This window comes from Odocoileus virginianus, chromosome 15 (genome assembly GCF_023699985.2).
Source record: "Odocoileus virginianus isolate 20LAN1187 ecotype Illinois chromosome 15, Ovbor_1.2, whole genome shotgun sequence".
Classification (NCBI taxonomy): domain Eukaryota; kingdom Metazoa; phylum Chordata; class Mammalia; order Artiodactyla; family Cervidae; genus Odocoileus; species Odocoileus virginianus.
Window position 1 is genome coordinate 45,282,221 of NC_069688.1, and position 18,176 is coordinate 45,300,396.

The 18,176-nt window shown below is 39.6% G+C and overlaps 1 long non-coding RNA gene across 1 annotated transcript; it reads right to left on the minus strand.

Annotated features, from left to right (window-relative positions):
* Nucleotides 1-2,230: 2,230 nt before the first annotated feature.
* On the minus strand, nucleotides 2,231-17,970 carry LOC139038398 (uncharacterized). Its single transcript, XR_011491362.1, has 4 exons — nucleotides 17,740-17,970; nucleotides 17,384-17,482; nucleotides 8,141-8,288; nucleotides 2,231-3,372 (listed from the first exon to the last, which is right to left on the minus strand). It is a non-coding gene; the product is annotated as an uncharacterized lncRNA (long non-coding RNA).
* Between the last annotated feature and the right edge of the window lie 206 nt (nucleotides 17,971-18,176).

The following is an 18,176-nucleotide window of genomic DNA, read 5'->3' on the forward strand; positions in this document are numbered from 1 at the left end:
GAAAGCAAGACCTACAATGGGAAAATATGGGGGGGGGGGGGGAATGACAGTTTGATCTACCAAAAAGTTGTGCTTTCTGGCAGTAGCCCAACCCTGTTCATGTGTGTGTGCATGCTAAGTCGCTTCAGTCGTGTCTGACTCTGTGCGACGCTACATGCTGTAGCCCACTAGGCTCTTCTGTTCATGGGATTCTCCAGGCAAGAATACTGGAATGGATTGCCATTCCCTCCTCCAGGGGCTCTTCCTGACCCAGGGATCCAATTTGTGTCTCTTATATCTCCTGCATTGGCAGGTAGGTTCTTTACCATTATCACCACCTGGGAAACCCACCTTGACAATATATCATCACAGTAATTTATATTCAAGAATCTACTGTGGCTCCCTATCAGCTAACATAGATGATAAGAATCTTAGTTCTGAAAAATACTTGTAATGATCTAGCAGGAACCCACTACTCAACAGAGAAAGAAATTGAGGCTTAGAGAAGTGAAGTCCTTTGTCTACAACAAAACTCTACTCAGTCTAGAAACATAGATCAGTGCTCTTGCAGCACCGGGTCCTGCTGCATTCAAAGCCTGTTTTCTGGAGAAGAAGCTGAGCCAAAGTTGAGGCAAATGGGGGAGTCCTAAAGAGGGTCTTTGTGTGAGATTTTAGAGGGTCACTTAGACCTTGGCTTCCAAGTCAGAAGAAAGCATCAATCTTTTCTTCAGCAAACCAAAGATGCCTCTTTCCTGGGATATGTCTAATCCAAGAAGACACCCCCTCTGAAGTCAGCCCCCCACTACAATCTGCATTCATTGGATTAGTCACTCCTAGAAACCGAGTTCAAACTTGACTGTGAAACAGCACTCTGAACCAGGGAGGTGAAGCCTAACATCTGAAGGTGACCAGTTATTGTAGAGACGGGGTCTGATGCATCAGCATCAGGTGCAGAGGCATATTTTGAGAGAAGCTCAGCAAGGCTGAAGCAGTAAATAATCCGCCTGCAAATGCAGGAGACACAGGAGATGCAGGTTGGATCTCTGGGTCGGGAAGATTCCCTGGAGGAGGAAATGGCAATCCACTCAAGAGTCTTGCCTAGAAAATCTCATGGAGCCGGACGGGCTACAATCCATAGGGTCGCAAAGAGTCAGACACGATTAAGCACACGTGCAGCATCTTTATGAGAAAAATTAGATTTGGAGGAAGAAAATAATCTCCTGGGGTTTAAAGCAAACATTTTAATGAATGTGATAACTGGAACCACTGCCAAGCCCTATTTCGGAATAGGATGAACTCAAGAGTGCCACCTATAAGGGAAAATAAAGAACTCTAAGCAGAGTCACTAGAAGGGTAGGATAGTACCAAGCAAAGGAGGAAGATGTGGATGAGGCTTTTAAACCAAACTAATAGATTGGTCTTGGGAAAGAGTATCATATAATAGAATCACAGCACATTGCTATACATGGGTTGGCTTTAGGAAGATGATACACTCTAAGGAAAACCAAATTTCAAGCCAGAGTAATATTTAGGAATATTTGGACATCAGTTTGTATGCAGGACTTCCAGAAATATCTGTAGGTGATGTTGAACCTCTCAGTTGGGTCTGCAACACATATGCTGAAAAGCAAATGTCCCAGATTCACTCCTCATTAGATGGATACCATTACTGACATTAACTGTTACAAAGGATGACATTCAGCATTCCACTGATGCTTCATCATGGCACAGTTCCAAAGAGCCTGCAATAAGCAACAGGGAACCCCTAGCATGGCTGGGAGTCCCCCTGCACCTTGGGTCACTCTTCTGCCTTCAAAGAATACTCATTCCCAAATCCACAGCTTCTTCCTCTGACCTCAGCTTCTTCCTCTGACCTCAGCTTCTCAACAGCAAGCACCATCTTTCCTGCTACTCTGTATACTTTATCTGTTCTTCACTGGCCTAAATGATTTCTTCTTGATTTTATTAAATGTAGTAGTTAAATGAAAAAATGTCATCTTTGTCATTGAATTAGTATACCCATGTTAAATCCAAATAAACTTATTGAAACTTCAGTCTCAAATCCTCTTTTTAAAAATATACTTCAATTTGGTAAATTGGAAAAAATGCACAGTATCTTAGAGCCTTTTATTTGTTTTCAATGAAAATTGAACATAAACAAAACTGAAGGGGGAAAGGATCTTTAAGTCATATGGAAAACAACAGATTTTTCTTTTATTCTTTCAGTACAAAAAGATGAATAGGGCATTATTCCTGCCCTTCACAAACACACAGTCTAATAATGAAGGGGGGATAAAAGATTAAAAGCAGCCATAAAATTAAATATTTCATACCTTAATTGAGTTGCTCATCATCTCTCACCAGCCAAACAAGAATAATGGCTGCTTCGCTGAGTTGTTGCTAGGATTAAGGAAAATTACAGATTTGAAAATGCATGTACCCGGCACATAGTAGGTACTCAGAAAATAAGCTTTAAATACATAAGAGGTCAAGTGTTTACTACAGTGTGATTTACCAGGGGCAATGCTAGAAGTTAAAAAAGAAGCAGGTGTACTTCCAAGTATGTTTTAGAAATTTAACTGAGACGCTTCCCTTAAATATTCATTTCGTCACCTTGTTTATTATAGCTTTCACTAGTCCTGAAGTAGTCATGAGATTAGAAATGCACTACCTTGTCTTAATTCTCTGGAACAGGTTTCATAAATGTAGAGACATATTACTTGGATAATTCTGCTACCTCACATTTCTATAAGTACATTTATAAAACTTAATTAGGAACAATATATACAGTTTGGCAGGTAGTTACTGAAACAGCTCTATAGTTTTGTGAAATATATTAGATTTGGTACACAAATAATGCAATCATTTAATGGGTCAATTTCAATTACACTTTTCTGCTTGGCACCCTGGAAATCGATTTCTTTAACATGAGGACATTAGTCTTTTTCATATTCCTGCATATATTTCAGTCCTATGAATGGAACTGAAACTAAATTTAATAAATCTTTTCTTCATTTTCAGCCAAGTGTCCTCCATTTGATGGATATTAATGACAAAGCAGCTTATAACTCTCACAAATGTTAAAAACTTAGGACAAAATACTTTGTTGTATGTTCACAATATTTGAAAGGACTTTGAGATCCTTTGGAATACAGTTTGGAGGATGAATCAATCACCAACCCATTAAATATTGTGATAACATGTCTCAAAAGAGGACCACGTAAGCCCGTAAGCGTTACTCAAGGATGTATGAAATGAGAGCCATATATGCTATGGTAGGCAATTTCCTTCTGTTCTGGTGTTCACGTCTTTGGTGGTGTGGAGGTGGCAGCATATTCTTCGTGGATGAATGCACAGCAGCACAGAGGGTCTTAGGTAAAGGAACAATGATCACTGTGAAAAAGAAAGAGAGGCTTTATTTTGTCCATTCAATTTCAACTTTTCTAAAACCAGGACACTATTCTTTCTTTCCTGCCATTGGTAGGCCTTTGGATACAAATGTAAAAGCTTAAAAACAGGCTACTTCATGGACTAAATATGTGCCACTTGTGTAAGTTCCACTGAGGGCCATGTTCCCAGTCACCTTTTTCAGAACACACTGGGAAGGATGCATTACTCAAGGTTTTCCATTTAACAAAAGAAAAGAAACAAAAAATGTTTACTCTGGCTTTTATTTTTCATCTTTATGAATGTGTGCATAAGAAAAAGAAAGACTGTTTTTCCTCTCAGTCATACTCTGACATTGGAGGTAAATGTTCATGAAAAAGGCTTGGTCCAACCCCAGGAAATCATTTGGGGGTAATTACCACTTGGCACTAAAGCGGCATTTAACAAGCTTGCCTTTTTCTAGTGAGAGATGAAATAGTCAAGCATGGCTTTCATTGAATGCCAAACTGGACTTTCCTGATTGAGAAGGTTTTTTACATTGGTCTTGGTTCAGATTAGTTGAGGTGGCAATTCAGGAGATAAGAAAGGAAACTTGGTAATTTAACAGAGTTGAGAATATTAATTCAACAACCCCAAACTGCTATTTTTCATACTTAATGTGCTTGCCATTATGTAGGCATGCCTACTCTCTCTGAAGCAGACTAAATATAACACTGAAACTAAGAAAGTTAACACATATCAATTAACTACATGTACTGGTCTTTAAAGATGTCATATACAGATACATTTACACACACATACATGTCCTTTCTTACATGCATGTGTGCTGTGCTGTGCTTGGCTGCTCAGTTGTATCTGACTTTTTGTGAGCCCATGGTCTGTAGTTCACCAGGCTCCACTGTCCATGGGATTCTCCAGAATGCTAGAGTGGGTTGCCATGCCCTCCACCAGGGGATCTTCCCAGTCCAAGGATCGAACCCAGGTCTTCCATATTGCAAGCGGTTTCTTTACTGTCTGAGCCATGGTGGCTTGGATTGGGAAGATTTCCTGGAGGAGAGCATAGCAACGTGCATACTCTACACTAATTTGCATACTTGAGTGTTTAGACAATTGGATTTCCCCCCCAAATTCAGGATAGTTCTTTTGCTATTTTGGGATGTGGCTCTTAGGATAGATAATAACAAAATAAAAGTTGAGCTGAGCATGTGAAAAAAAAAAGCAGGCAATCCTTAAATGTGGCAGGAAAAAGTAGAGTCAAAGGCCAAGGAAAGAAAATAGAAGTGGAGAGTAGATGGAAAACTGCAGAGAAAGGAAAGGTGATGGGAGGTGGCTGGAAGCGAACCAGTCAAGGTTACGTGGTTTTCAAATGGACACAAAGCTCCAAAGAAATCCTGAGATTGTGTATTTCAGCAATTTTCAATCATGAGGATGGGAGGCGCTGAGCCTCTGTAATATCAAGTTTTCAAAATCAGATGCAGTTTAACAAGGACAATACCATCCTTTGCTTGATATTTATTTGCCAGGAAGAGGCTTCATAAACAACCAGGAACAATGTGTGACAGAGAAAGATCTGTGCTTATGTAAGCGCACATGCTTGTGTCTATGAGGAAATTATTGTATCCTAGAGATTTCCTTCTTTGCATCCACAGCACCCCTCCCTTCCTATCCACTGCATCCCAGGCAGATATGTGCCTTTTCCTTTTCCTGCTTTTTGAAAAACCAAGTTTGGGCCACACAGCTAGTCAGTAACCACTAATGGGTTAAGAGGGTTGGAAACTCATTTGATTTCATAGTTGACTGTTTGCATGACTACAGGTTAAGCTGTGATTAGATTTCCATTTACAGCTCCCTCATTTTCAGGCATTTAAAAATAACTCAGCCCTAAAAGTTCCCTCTAAATTGATTGAACTGAAGCTTGCCAATGAGTCATAGATAACCCTCAACCTCAAAAACACAAACAAAAAAGCAATACCAAAGTTGGGGGAAGGGAGTATATCAACCCAAAGCTAATTTTCCCCCAAGCTTTCTTATTCTGAAAAAAAAAAAAAAAAAAAGAATCATTTTGGGAAGGCAAGCTAATAAATTTACGGCACTTCTGTGTAACTGTTTTTAAGTTATTTTGCAATGACCCCAAAAAAGGTAAAACATTCAACTTCTGCACTTGCAAAAGACAACACACACACTCACACACACACACACTTCTGCCCGCATATAAATAGATCAGAATTGAATGGCCTCTTGGAGGCTGTGTGAAACACATATTCAAAGTCAAAATGGGTATTTTGTGATGATCTGGTCTCTGAGGAAAAACCAAGTAAGTTTACAAGCCCTGATAAAATATCTTTTTTTTTTCTTCCTTTCAGCCTTAAATTCAAGGCTATTCAGGACTCTTTCCAACTTGCCAATTCACTGCTGTAGAATTACCTAAGAGTGTAATTTTTTTTTTTTTAAGCATTCAGAAAGTGACGTGGAAGTTCAGCAGGAGACCCTTGCTGGTGGTGTCTCCTTAGACCTCCAGCACAATGCAGGGATTTTTTGTCCTACCCAGGATCTTTAGAGGAGGAACTGGTCTCTTGACCCATCCTACGGCTTCCAGATTTCAATTTCCTAAAGCACTGCAGCCTCTTATTATTACATTTGAAAGATTTAAAGTACTACTTTTGCTCATGCCAAGGAATGCAATGATGCTCTCAATAAAGTTAAGAACATTGTAAGCCGCCACTGTTTACAGTCATATTTTTTTTGCATATGCTGGTATTTCTGTCATTTGGGAAGGTCATTTGTTAAGTAATTTTCTGTTGTAATGATGGGGTTGCTGCTGCTGCTGCTGCTAAGTCGCTTCAGTCCTGTCCAACTCTGTGCGACCCCACAGATGGCAGCCCACCAGGCTCCTCTGTCCCTGGGATTCTCTAGGCAAGGATACTGGAGTGGGTTGCCATTTCTTTCTTCAATGAAGGGGTTAATCCTTACCAAAAATAAGATGAATAAACCGGAGAATAGTAGAAAAAAACAATACAGGGATTTATCTGGTAAAGCTTTATTAATTGGGCTTCCACTAATGCATAATTTGTGACGTTGTGTTCTAGGCCAGACTATAGATTAAGAAAAATCTTTCTATGCATGGGACTTCCCTGGTGGTCCAATGGTTAAGATTCTGACCTCCCAATGCAGGGAGCCTGAGTTCAATCCCTGGTCAGGCAACTAAAGGCTACATGCTACCACTAGGAGTTTGCATTCCACAACTGAAAAAAAATCCCACATGCCACAACTAAGACCCAGTGCTCCCAAATAAGTAAATATTTTTTAAAAAGCAAAAAAATAATCTTGCTATACAAATTATAAAAGAAATCAAGACTGGGCTGGGGGAGAGGGATTATTGGAGTACAGAGCATTCTAAGCCTACCTGTGAAACCTGTGAAAACATAAAGCCTCAAAAACAACATTCTTCAAAACATTTGTTTTGTTACATGTTTTACAGGGGCACATTCTTTAGAATCTACTGAAATAAGATAACGGGCTAGAGACTAACAGCGTGGATACAGGCAAAACCAGCCTACCTGGTGGCTCCTTGGTAAAAGAATCTGCCTGCAACGCGGGAGACCAGGGTTCAATCCCTGGACCAGGAAGATGCCCTAGAGGAGGAAATGGCAACCCTCTCCAGTATTCTCACCTGGAGAATTCCATGGACCAAGGAGCCTGGCAGGCTATACAGCCCATGAGGTTGCAGAGTCAGACACATGACTAACACACTACATGATAGCAGTTAGTTTGGGTACTAAATAGAAAACAATAATATGGGATTTATGTAACATTAAATATATGCACATATATGCCTGTGTACACACATTCACACAGAGACATAAAGTAAATGCTCTCGAAGCTGTCTAGCAGCTGTAGAAATTATTAGGTGCTTCTCTGCAACTTTGCCTTCCCGCAGAGTACAAATAAACCATGATCACTCTCAGGAGATGCTTCATTTGATCAGCTCTCAGTCTGCTAAGAACAAAAACTCATTATTGAAAATAAGTCACTTTATGAAATTGTTTGCTTGGCCACTGGTTTAGTCCAACCTCTATATTGACCAAGGAGTGGCATGCCCTAGTCAGTAAAATAAGCGTGACAGCGCAGGTTCACAGCTTTCTTCCAGCCTCTCCTACATTGTTGGTGATTGTTTACATGTAAATTTTTAGTTTTAGTAAGGAAAGGATCTACTTGCTTATTTTTGCAGTTGCACATATCAGGTTTCTTTTCATTTTTAGATCTAACATTTTAGGCCGTCTAGTTTAACAAGTTGAAACATGACTATGATTACTTATGTTATTTCAAGGCTTTTTTTATTTTTTTTCTTAGATAAACTATTCATTACATTGCATTATTTAGTCCTCTAACCTTAAAACTGAAACAAATTTCCAACACGTTACCATTTAAAAACTCTCAATTAGTCTATATATCTAGCTAGGTTACAAGCTCGTAGTAAGAAACTAATAATAAGAAAAGTGACAACTACAATTTCTTAAACATTTACCTTGTGCCAATGCCATTATAAGAACCTGACATTGCCTGGAGAATTCCATGGACAGAGGAGCCTGGCAGGCTATAGCCCATGAAGTTGCAGAGTCAGATACGACTGAGTGACTAATACACACATGAGAGCAGTTAGTTTGGGTATTGAATAGAAAACAATAGTATGAGATTTAAATGTATATAATACATAACATTAAATATATGCACACATATGCCTATAATAGGCATACTAGTATGCCTAGTTGTATACCTGTTTCATAGATGAGGATGTTCACATTCAGATAGCTAGCCATTGGCAGGTCCAATGTGAGATCTCTGATCTGCAACACTGCAGAGGCCACGTGCTTCCCAAAGTGACATATTGAGTCACTGTCTTCAAATCGCTCTCCCTGCTCTTCCTAAAGGGGGAAAGGCATTGACTTCAGGACTCATTGTCTGCCATTGCCTTTCAATTATCTAGGATCTCTTTTCCAATTTCTAAGCTGCCCATGCTTCTTATTGATCTTTTTCTTTCATACTATTTGCTTTTCATATATCCAATGGCTTATTAGTAAGTTTCCTGGGCAGTGAAATGCAGAAGGACTGAAGTTGGAAACCAGTGAATACTCTTATTCAAAATTCTAAAGGAATTCTAATGTAGAAGAAGGATGAAGGTGAGGTCTAAAGTGAGCTTTGAGTGTGGCCTGTGTATTTCTGCCCTTGGTTCCTCCTAAAATAAAGTATGAATTTCTGCCATATGTAGTTGTTGATTTCGCCCAAATGCACACGTGTCATTTACTATGTGTTAGACATTATTGTAAAAATTTTATAAACATTAACTTATTTAATCCTAACAACCCCATGTGATGGATAACTATTATTACTCTCATTTTACACTTGCCCCATGTTACACAACCATTATCTGGTAGAGCTGGAATTCACATTCAGGCATTCTGGCTCCAGAGTCAGACTAGTTTTTAACTCAGGTAGAAAACTGTGTTGGTTGCTAATTCATTGATATCACTTCTTCTCTGGGTATGTAATTCATGGACCCTCTCAGCTTTGGACAGAGGGTCCAAGGGGATGGTGTTTTCTCCATCAAGTGATGTGTTTGAGTAATATGTTTACCTCACATCCACTGTTGTTAAAAGTAGAAATACACACCAAAAATAATGTTATTTTCTCAAATGTTCTTGTGCCATTTTTTAGGATATGCTGCCTAAGAGTGGAGAAACACGCCTGACTTCATAGGTTTAACACATTTTTTTCTGGATTTGATGTTTCTCCACTATGCTTGTGAAAATTCAGATTTATGGCTTCACCATTAGATGGGGATTGCCTTATTCATCTTCTGTTTCTAGTACCTACCACAGTTCTTGGCTCATAGTAGAAGCTCAATAAATATTGATTTGAAATAATGAAAGAAATTACATGAAAACCTAAGAAAGGTTATCATTCCTAAACCTCCTCTTCTGGTTTTTCATATGAAGTGAATTAATATCTCTCATTCACCAGAAATTAAATTCTATAATGTTTAATGAATCAGAAGGTATACCACATCTTGCCAAATTCCTGTAACATTTTTCTCCTGTCCCTGAAATGTTCATTATTGCTGACATTTTACCTATGCTAATATTCTCAACAAAGAAAACAGAATAGCCAAGCTGTTGTTAATAGCCTTTAAAGTGAATCAATTTATTGTCATAGCAACCAAAATTTACAAGACAGATCAATTTAAAAAAAGATTTAAATTCAAACTAGGAAGTGATTGTTCCTACTAAAACAGAGGTAAACTCTTCCATTTTTCAAAGTTACAATGGTAGCCTTTTGCTGCCTCTGACCGATTTTCCCAGGTAAAGAACACAACCTATCCAGTCGAGATTGCATATGGGAGTTAAGGAAATGTAAAGAAATAATAATGATACCCACGTTCCAGCAAATCAGTAACTATAGGTCCCTATACCCACTTAACTCCCATTCACCCTCTAACTCACAAATCATCCTACAAGTTCCAGAAAAGCCCTTCCTGGCCTCCACCCCTCCCTGGACTAAGAGCCCCTTGTGAAGTACTGAGCATGTCTTTGTTCCTACTAATTAATTTCTTATCAAATATTTATTTTTTTGTGGTTATTTGATTAATGATTGTCTGTCTTCTAGGATGGGTTCCATGAGCTCAGCGAGTGCTTCTGTCCTTATTCTCATTGTGTTCCCAGAGATCATCAGGAGATCTAAAACACAGAAAATGCTCAAAGAACACTCCGCAATATTCATGCTGCATATGCAGTAAGAAGTTGATGGATTTTTTTTCTCATGTTTCCTTAGAATTAAAAACAGAAAGGGCAGAATGTTAAAGTGCATGTCCGTAGAGGTGACTCCACAACCAACTGAAGTACTATGGTCCAGATACATCACTTCAAGCATAGGCCAAGAAACTTTATCCCAAGATGGAATTTAGATTCCTAAAGGCAATGCTACCTCTTGGCTGGCCTTGTAATAAGAACTAATGGCCTCACTATGCTCTAGAAAGCAGTCAGTCCGTATGGGAAATTCCCATGCCTGACGCACTCCCATCTGCCTGTACCAGAGTTTGAATAATAACTACCAGTCACTCCAGACTTTTCTCCCCCACTTAAGGAAGCCTTTTCCAACTACATGAGTGTGCATGACCTTATTATAAGAGAGAGCCTTGGATCTGATTTAATTTATAAGAAAACATAAGTCATTCACAAACATCACTGCTTTCTAGAAAAAAAAATCATCCATGGGGCACTCAACACAATGGATAGTATTAGACAAATGTGTTAACAAGATTTGGTAGAGATCGGCAGCCCTGAGGTGAGCTCTCAGGAAACTCATAGGAAAAGTCAAATGTTCTTCAGAAAGCAGCTTGAGGTCTGCTTCAGTATACGAACAACTACCCAAGTACATTTCTGACAATGTTATGCCACTATTTTGCACCAAATTTCCTTTCTCCCAGCAGAAAATAACTTCCTTTCAGAAGGTTACACAATCAACAGGAAGTCAGGGAAATTAGGTTCAGAAAAGTAAGGACTTCAGTTAGACCTCTTTAGGGACCAAAAATGAAAAAAAGAAAGTGATTTGACTATACCATTATTTATTTTTTCATCTCACCTTGCTTAAAACTCAAAGTTTAGACAGAGTCCAGTGGTTTGGCTTGGGTCATGTGCTCACACTGGTTAGAGGTGGGAAGGTAGCCTGAAGTCTAGTGTGTGAGAGAAAATTCCCAAATGGAAATCAGATTAATGCTGCCAGAAGAGATATGTGAATACTGCTGTTCATCACTGGAAATTCTAAGTTTAGGCTCAGCCAAATAAAAGAACAGCTGTTGTCCAAGGAAAGATCCAAACACAGTACTTCCCTCTATTTACTCTCATCACGTAGTGTCTGGTCAACCCCTAACTCTCTTTTCTCACCTCTACTGAGTTGATCAATGAAGGAGGTATCTAAGACTCACTCTGTTATTTCAGCCATGATCACAGTTTCTAGGGGGCTTCCCGGGTGGTGCTAGTAGTAAAGAATCTGCCTGCCAACGCAGGAGACGCAAGTGACATGGGTTCAATCCCTGGGTTGAGAAGATCCACCTGGCCCAGAAAGTGGCAACCACTCCAGTGTTCTTGCCTGGAAAATCGCATGGACAGAGGAGTCTGGTGGGCTATAGGCCATGGGGTCATGAGAGTCAGACATGACTGAGTGGCAGCACTCCTAGTTCTAGCACTTTAATCCCACCCATGAGCCCCTGTATGCTGCCTAGTTTCAGTGTGTTTCCTCTTGTTTTACTTCCCTCAACAATCCTCTCTGCAGGAAAGATTTCTCAGAATCATGAGCTGATGCTCTCTCTGCTTATTCTGAATATGCACACAGTGGGCCAGATTTCTTCAACAGCTCTTCTCTAGTCTGAGCAGGATGCCCAGGAACTGACTGGAATGAAGATTGAGACCACAGTATTTCACACATACCTGCACCTCCTCCAGAGATGATATCTAAAGGCTAATAATTTTTAACCTCAACATATTATAAGATAGATATTGCCAATTGTATGCCATCAACAATAAAATCCCTTAATGGTGCTTCCATGTCTGCTATAAGACTTCCTGTTGAACCAACCTGAATAAATTAGTTTCAAATCCAGCTCTCCATAAAAGCATGAGTTATATCCAATTAAATCCAATCTTGTTAGATTTCAGTCTAATAACTTCAGCCTATTATTCTATTTGGTGGTTTTCCCTTTGATCCTGATTTTATCATCCTTTGTACTAAAGCTCTTCTAGTCTCTTGTCACCTGAAAATTTGATCAGCACTCTTTGATAATATGGGTTTCCCTCATAGCTCAGTTGGTTAAGAATCCACCTACAAGCAGGAGACCCCGGTTTGATTCTTGGGTCTGGAAGATCCGCTGGAGAAGGGATAGGTTACCCACTCATTATTCTTGGGCTTCCCTTGTGGCTCAGCTGGTAAAGAATCTGCCTGCGATGCAGGAGAGCTGGGTTCAAGCCCTGGGTTGGGAAGATCCCCTGGAGAAGGGAAACGCTACCCACTCCAGTATTCTGGCCTGGAGAATTCCATGGATTGTATAGTCCATGGGATCGCAAAGAGTCAGACGGGACTGAGCGACTTTTTCACTTCACTTCACTTCACTTTGATAATCAAGTCGATTTAGCACAAGCCAAAGAGGAAAACCCAGTTGAGCCATGGCAGACCTCTCCTCGTGCTGAAATTCTTCCTCCGGATCCTCTGCTCTGAATATAGCCCTTCCATCAGTGTCAGCTCCTCAAGCCATACTATCATATTTCCTCACTTTGTCCACCAGAATATCAGAAGAGATATGCTAGAGTTTCCCTGAACATTTCCTATGTTTCATAATCATATTAGAAAATCACAACAATAAGAGGAAGGATGTGAGGTTGCTTTGGTGTGATTTCTAAGTGATCATTGATTCTGTTTCTAAATTATCATAAATAATACATTTAATAACCTATTCCACTGTTTCCCTAGGCACTGAATCAAACATACTGACCTTTAATACATGAATCTGAATTCTTCCCTTTTGGAAACTTGGAAAAAGCGCTATACCAATTCTTCTATTTTTCCCTATCCTTTAGTATTCAACAAGAACTCCTTTTACAATGCTTAGGATGAATTCATTAAAGCCAAAAGAGTTGAACTGTTAAAACATCTTGGCATATGTTTTGCATTGCATTGTTTGTTTAACCTCCTCTTCACTAGGATTGCTCTATTATTTTTTGGTGCAAAGACTGCTCACTGTTCTTGACAGAGAGATAGAACAAAAATAGTGCTGCTCTGTCCCCTTCATCAGTTATCGTAACACAAACTGTCCTATGGAGAAGACTTGCTCCTTCTCAATGCTTTTACTCTGAATATAGTGTAGAAACCCCTTTAACTAATGTGACTCAGCTGTAGTAGTTGATGGATTCCATGTGTGTGTTTTACACTTAAAACTCTACTGTACGTTGTTTCACCATTTCTTCATTGCGAGGTAAAGGCTTATTCTTTGAGTGTGACTTCCCTGTTTGGATTTCTGCACTACTTTTATGCATATATGTACCTCTAAAACATAGTCTACAATCTTCACTTTTGTTTCCTTAAAGTGCAATAAAAATTTAGAGAACTGGTAAAAGCATCTGAATGCAGTAATCTTTCAAATTTCACATTTTCCTCAATCTGTTATACTGTAATTTTAATCATTATTTTTAGCTACTCATCTTTATAGTATCTATAAAACATTTAATTTTGTATTAATTAAAAAAAAAACTTTTCCCAGTCATTTCATGAGTTTGCACAATGCTCAACTACCACAGTGTATACAACTGGCATAATGAAGAGAAACACAGTCAAGCTTGGGATAGACACAACTCCAGTGGCAGGTTTTGCCTGGTACTCACAGTCATCCTAGAAAGAGCCTCGGAACCATGAGCCTTCAGCGGCTTGCAGTCTTTATCAGGGATGTTTTAAAAACAGGATGGAGAGTGTCCGTTAATCTGACACGCCATTAGGCAGAGGTCGGTTAGGAGAGTTTATTCTATAACTTTTAGAAACTCCTTTTGATGACTCTTAGCAGTTTTCACAAACCTCGGCCTCTTAGAGCTTTGCTCTATATTATAATGGAATTTTTACACACTGTTCTTTGTTGTTTCCTTCTGGGCTGTGGTTGCTCCTTTCTCTTTCCTATGAATGCTTAAAGACTGAGAATTTCCTATAGCAATCATCTCATCTTCCTTAAAAATGTCCTCTTAAACCCTCCCATTTGTCACAACATGGATGAACCTTGAAGGCAGTATGCTTAGTGAGATAAATCAGACGGAGAAAGACAAGTACTGCATGATCTTATACATGGACTCTTTAAAAAAAAAAAAAAACACTTTATAGAAAAAGAGATCAGCCATGTGGTTACCAGAAGGGGTGAGGGGAGGGGGCACTGAAGGAAGGTGGTCCAAAAGTGCAACTTCCAGTTGTAAGATAAATAAATACTAAGGAATTAATGTACAACATGATGATATTTAATGCTGCTGTGTAGTATATAGGAAAGTTGTTAAGAGAGCAAATTCTTAAGAGTTTTCATCACAAGGAGAAAAATATTTTTCCTTTCTCTTCTTTCTTTCTTTTTTTTAATACTGTATCTATATGAGAGTGATAGTGCTAATTGCACAGTCCTATCCAACTCTTTGAGACCACATGCACTTTAGCCGGCCAGGCTCCTCTGTCCATGCCATTCTCTAGGCAAGAATACTGGAGTAGATTACCATTCCCTTCTCCAGGGCATCTTCCTGACCCAGGGAATGAACTTTGGTTTCCTGCGTTGCAGGCAGATTCTTTACCATCTGAGCCAGATGGATATTATCTGACCCTATTGTGATGATCATTTCACAAAATATGTAAATTAAATCATCACACTGTACACATTAAACTTATAGAGCAATGTATTTGTTAATTACTTCTCAATAAAACTGAGTGAAAAAAGGTATCCTGTTTACTATAGCAGCAGATTTCCAATATTGGTAAATTTAACTCTATTAATGAAACCACTGTTTGCAACTATGTGAAAGGCACTGAGACTCTTTTTTTTTTTTTTGCCACTTCCCTTTCAGGTTAAGCTATGGTAACATGCTTTCATTTCCTGTTACTAATTTATTTATTTTTTCTATTTACCATCCCTAGTGGCTCAGATGGTAAAGAATCTGCCTGCAATGCAGGAGACCCAGGTTCGAACCCTGGGTTGGAAAGATCCCCTGGAGGAAGGCATGGCAGCCCACTCCAGTACTATTGCCTGGAGAATTCCATGGACAGAGGAGCCTGACAGGCTACAATCCATAGGGTCGCACAGAGTCAGACACGACTGAAGTGACTAAGCAGCAACAGCAACCATCCTAAAATCTGATATACACATCTGGCATCCTCTTCTTTTATTTTTTTTTTCCTTGGTATAGAATCCATCTGGTTACAAGTGTCAGAACTCATAACTGGCTTAAATAAAGAAAAGATAAGTGATTGTGCTTGTGTGTGTGTGTGTGTGTGTGTGTGTGTGTGTGGTGTGTCTAGGAAGATCTCTTTCCTCCTGTAGCTGGAGATTCAGGGAATTTCATCCAAACTTTGACAGTGTCACAAGGTCATCAGGCCTCTGGCTGCCCCTCCCTACAATTTCCTTGGCTTTGACCTCATCATTGATGAATCAGGTGTGTCCTGAGGCTGGCTCCCTTCTTGAAACTAAAAATCAGTCTCTCTCCCTTTAGGTAACCTCCACTAACACAGGGCCTGCATCTTATTATCACACCTCACTGTGGCTGACATCTACCATGGGGTCTGGCACAGGGAAGGTACTCAACAGACATATGCTGAAGGAATAGTGATTGCCTGTCATTAGCCATTCACTGAACTGGGTGCTTTGTAATTCTCACGTCCAAAACATGTATGAACGTAAGACATCAGAGTTTAACAGTGTCTCTCTTATCTTTCTCTGAAATAAACTGTATCTGCTCCAAGCCTCCAACCTCTGGGCTGAGGAGGATTTCCATCTTAGTCGTCAGGGCACAGCCACTGTTTTATTTGGTACCAGGCAAATCTACTGAACACATGCAGTGCCAGAAAACTGGATGAGAAGCAGCTTCTTTTACCCATAATTACTGAAGTCCCTATATTTTTTTGGTCCACGACGTGTGTCACACAGGTGAATATTTGTTGATGCTCTCTGACTTATTCACCAACATTCTAGATGGACTCTCAGAGATCTGCCTGCCCAACCGTTGACTCCATTTCTCAGATGAGCCTCTGATGCTCTTTGAGCCTCTGGCCTTTGCGATACCACCCTCCATCCCCAGACTGGAGAAACAGGCCCCCTACGCCTGCCCCTGCCACTAGAGTCACCACCGTACTGCCAGAAGTAACGCACGTCCCTACACTTCTGGGGCAAACCATATAATTCCTACACTTCTGGGACAAACCATATAGTCCCCCTCAATGAGCATTCTTGGGTGGCAGTGGGCAAAGGCGATATTAATACAGCTGTTCCTTTATTTTTGGTAACTCATTCTTATATTTCAGGAGCATGCGCTTTATAGAAGATGGTTCTCAAAATAAAAAGTAACAAGCAGGAAAGTTGACAACTTTAACCCCTATCCTGCAGGTTCATGTCAGAGTCTCCATCAGTCTTGAACACATTCTCCACATTCAATTTCAGATCAAAATGTGAAGTGGTCCCCTGACCTTATTTGCTGGCTTTTACACCTTTTTCCTGTCTTCACTACAGGAAGCAATACCAAGCACATCTGCTTAATTAGCTGAGGATACAAAAGCTTCTCAAGGGGGCTCTTCACTCAAGATGTATGCCAACACTAACACACTCCTAATCCCAATGGGCAGAATTTGACTGATATCCTGGCTGCCCCATGTTGTGCTTTTCTCCTAGTCCAGTAGTTATTAAAAATTTTATTGTCGATTTTGTATTGTTCCTCCAATAATGTACCAATATCAGCTGCCAGTATGATATTATTACAGACAACAGAAGAATCCTGTCTGTTCAGTTACAGTTCTAGCCACAAAAAGACTGGACCTTTCTTTTTTCAAGAAAGACATTAGCATGATCATTTCTCCCATAGCAGCATTGCCTAAATCCAATATAAATCTTATACCTTGAAGTCAAAATAGGTAGTATACAAAACCAAGGACTAGTGATAGTGAATCTTTTTTAAAACTCAATTAGGGAAATAAAGAGTCTTTGTTGTTTTTATTGTCTTGATAGGTTTACAAAGCTAATGAGACCTGGGGGAGTGTATGCCAATCTGGTCAACCCAGGTCAGTCTAGACAGCTGTGTGAATCATCTAAGCACTTATACTCAAACCACCTACACTACCTAAATGAGCTGGATAATCTATGCAAGCTCAGGTCCAGTTAGTGACAGCCTTGGCTGACTTGCATCCTGGAAACAAAAAAGAAAGGAACATAATGATGCTCAAGTTCACAAAATTGGTTTGGACTACTCACAGACATTCTTTGAGAGGTGACGATTGGCAATGCTTTCTTCCCCTGATGCTGGAAAAAGTTCTAAGAAAAGCTTTCTCACATTATCCTGGTCCTTATGGCCTAGAAAAATGTGCAGAGGAAGACACAATGGGTAAATAATATTTTTAAGTTCGTCCAAACTTTGAAATTCCCAATCAGTCTACTTGCGAGCTAAAGAAATATCTGGTCACTCAATGATTGATTATTGTTTTCTCAGCTCTGGTTCCATGCACATAAATATGCTTGTATTTTTAAACATGGAGAAATCATTTGGGGTGAATTCTAGCAACTTGGGTAATACTTTGTATCCGAGGTGTCTATTAAAGTTGGGTGAGTACCATTGCCAAAGAAAGAGCCTTCAATGTGCGCTCCTGTTAAGACCTTCAGTCCTCTTAGATAAGATGCCTGCCTTCACTAGCTCTCTTCTTCTCCCTTGTAGGTTTAGAAAGGTATGAATAGTCTTCATCCTCACTTTAAAACCCATTCAAAATTGCCTTGCATAAAGTAAGGCAACTAAATTTGAAGTTTAAAATAAGACAATCCTTCCAGGGAAAATCAGTCAGTTATCAGTAGAGTTCCATGCAGCTCATTGGAAATTCAGAATTTGGAACACAAATTTAGAATATTGAACGTGGCATTATTCATTGCCTGGCACAGAGTCATACAAGGCAGTTAGCCAAACAAGCTATCTCTCTACTTACAGGTGAAACAACGGTTTGGAGAATCTTAAAAATTTGAAAACATTCATAAATCAAAATAGGAGGTTTTCTAAGAG